General features: G+C 30.9%; 1 long non-coding RNA gene across 1 annotated transcript; it reads left to right on the plus strand.

Moving 5' to 3' along the window:
- Window positions 1-946: 946 nt before the first annotated feature.
- On the plus strand, window positions 947-2,159 carry LOC117118234. The gene is made up of 3 exons (XR_004447019.1): window positions 947-1,047; window positions 1,203-1,353; window positions 1,756-2,159. It is a non-coding gene; the product is annotated as an uncharacterized LOC117118234 (long non-coding RNA).
- Window positions 2,160-3,557: the final 1,398 nt, after the last annotated feature.

Here is a 3,557-nt window from a genome sequence, read left to right on the forward strand (position 1 = left end):
ATTGAATACAAGACGTCATAACCCTATGTTAACCCGGGCTATTCAAACTATCAAGTCCCCGAATTGTCACAGGTATCCCTATGTCACAAACAATTAATCCTATTAAAAACATCGCTAATCCTATTGTTTATTCCAATTACATTCAAATTGTTTGATTTAATTCCTTTTAGCACCTTTAATGACTGCCCTATTGTTTTCAGTTTCGAAGATAATCCAACACATCTGGCACTGCATCATGACGTAAACAATTAAGTATACTAGTCTTTTGTTCTTTATTGTAAAGGATTAAATGACGTCAGTAGGGTCCCTCTAATCCATTGTTCTAAAATAAAAGAGATTAAATGATGTCATTAGCGTCAATTACCTAACTTTTGTTTTAAATTTCAAAAGATAATCCAACACATATATATATATATATATATATATATATATATCTTTACCGGTATGACTTATAAATATGAAATTAAATTTTATGTCAATGTATGTAATTGTTCATAGCAAATATACTGTAACACTATTAAAAATACAACAACTACAGGTAATATATATCCGTGTACATTAGTCCTTCCTTACTGTTATTCCAATGTTCACTAACCGCGAAGGCTCTACTATCAACTAAACCCAAATACTGTACATGCCTATCTTACATGCCGATCTCTTATATAGGGTGATGTATGCAAATTCAGGCTTCAGCTAGGGACATCATTGTGATTGTCTAGCATAAGGCATGTGCACGTCTGTAAAAACTTAGGAATTGTTCTTTCCGCCAAAATTTATTGCGGACGTAAGATTTCCATGTGTGCTGTGCAAAAAAATAAATTTCAGCGGACCTTATTTTAGCCTATGTGGACTACATTTGGCAAGTAATTATGAGGCCAAAATCAGTCCGCCGGACTGATTTTTGCCCTGGACCAAATTTTTCCTGACAGATCAACCCGGAGTAATGCTTCAGGAAGACGTCAGCTGCATTTCAATCCGGTGTTCGCGCACCGGGTTGACTGTCTGACCTCATTTACATTACCTACGATCACCGAATTAAACGCCCCGGTGCGTTGACTTCTCCGAGTTCAGCTCGGTGTTTCGGTGATAGTGTAAAAGGGGTATATGAATATAAATGTAGTACCAACGGAAATAATTTTGATTTAGGCTAATTTGACTGCAGTATCGCTGTTTGGTAATTGATATTATAATTATTTAAATAGGAAAGCAAAATGATATGGAGAAAGAGAGATCAAAGTTGGTAGTTTCTTCACCATCTCCGAAAGCTAGTGCCAAACAACTTGGTGTTGGCATGCGCACTGTCAGAAGGCCATTCGTTTGGATGACCCTCTAGAAGAGGAGACAACAGTTTAGGTAAGCCTTTCAATTTCCAATTTGTTTATTAAGAATATAGAACAGTGATACATTTCACAAATACCTGATTTAAAGATTGTTGGGGAGGTTAAACACAGTAAAGAGATAAGCAGTCATGAAAAAAATTGTAATTTGGATGCTTTTGCTGGTTAATCTAAGTGTAGTAATGTGCACATCTGACCTTTTATTTTGCTTTGATTAAGGTATATATAATAATACAGTAAAAATATAAATTGGTCATTGCATTTGGAAATACTTTTTTATGTCACTTGCTTGTTTGGCCTGCAGTCAAATTTGGCATGGTCGATTATATGATACATTAATAAACAGCATAATATAAAGTTTATACTTTTGTTTGTATAGACAAAAAATATATATAATATTTGTATATTTAATCCACAGACTTCACCAGCAAGAGATATCCAAATACGTCATCAACTATTCTAAAGCAATCACTTGCAAATAAAATAAAAGAACTGAACAAACAAACCAGATAACAACCGAGCTTTCATGAATGGTTTAGTATCAAAAGGTGGCATATATTCAGATATGTTTGCAATCATATATTTTATATATTCACCATTCAACTAAATGTCTTTCTACTTTTAAATGGTAATGTAGTGTATATTATTTTGTATTTTAAATACTGTAACTGTGGTTTTGTTGTTTCTTAAACTTTACTAATATAGTTTTGTCTAACACTTTCATTTTCTACTACAACAATCAAATCTTTCTTCAATACAGTAATTTAAAAAGACTTGTTTATGCATAAAAAAATTGTTTTGAAATTTTGAAGGAATATGTACTTAAACTAAGGAATGTACTTAAGATTAGGGGTGCTTTTTATACTATACATAAATTTGCAATAATATATATATATATATATATATATATATATATATATTTATTTATAAAACAATGACCATTCTATTTAGATACACTGTAAATCTAAAATCTCTGCCTTTGTATCAGCAATAATTTATTAAACCTTGTTTATGCATTCCACGAAAATGTAATTTTTAGATTTAAAAGGAAAATATACATATATTTAGGGATTCCAGAGTTAAAAATCTTTTTAAATTCAATAGTATTTCAATAGTAAAATGTTATACCCTAGTAGCCAGACCAGGTTTTGTACGCACTTTAAAATTGGTTTAGGGTGGTCCAAGAATCATTTTGGCTTGGTAACACATTTTCAAAATGTGGCGAAAGGTCAAACGTTCAGGGTCAAATGTAATAGCTATAGGGTCGTCATATCTCCGCAACCACTGGTGGTAGAGAGTCAATTTAGGTGCCTTTTTGTTCAGAACAGTCATGATTCTATTTGCTCTAATGGAAATGCTGTTTCTAACCTTTGACATGTTTCAAGGTGATAGCAAATAGGGTCATTATATCTCCGCAACCACTCCGCGAAGAGTTAATTGTGGTGTCAATATGTTTGGAACATTAATGTTTCTATTTGGTCTAATAAAAAAGTTTGCTAGAAAATGACCGGAAATGCTATTTTTGAACTTTGACATGTTTCAATATAGCCATAAAATCTTCATATCTCCACAACCACTGGTGATAGATAGTTAGTTGTGGTGTCAATTTGTTAGGAACATTCGTGTTTCTATTTGGTGTAACAGAACAGTTTGCTAAAAAATGACTGGAAATGCCATTCTCACCTTTGACATGTTTAAATGCATATATGCCTATCCCTATACATACTTACTGGAAAGACTTGATTGTGATCGCAAATTATTCATTTAAACGTTTCTGTTTACTTGATTGGAACCTTTTGTTCTAACAAATATGGCGATACTGACCATTCACCCATGTTACAAGGCATTTATCACAATAAAGTGACAATACTGTTCTTATACTGGCAACCAGTGTTCACAAGTAGTTGCCTTTTGTGTAAAACTCCTTAAAATGTATATAATATATATATACATATATATACACGTATATGTATATGTATATATATAATGTTATTATGTATATGTATAATAATATAATATATATTATGTATATATATATATATATATATATACTGTACATATATATGTACATTTGAGTTCTTAGCAGAAACCTTGACAATTTATATACATATATACGTATATATATATGTATATATATTATTATTATATAGATATTATATATATTATATATATAATATAAATATATATATATATATATATATTGTGTTTATTGTAATATAG

This window comes from Anneissia japonica, unplaced genomic scaffold, assembly GCF_011630105.1.
Source record: "Anneissia japonica isolate Jap-2015-1 unplaced genomic scaffold, ASM1163010v1 scaffold288176_len59077_cov173, whole genome shotgun sequence".
NCBI classification, from domain to species: Eukaryota; Metazoa; Echinodermata; class Crinoidea; order Comatulida; family Comatulidae; genus Anneissia; species Anneissia japonica.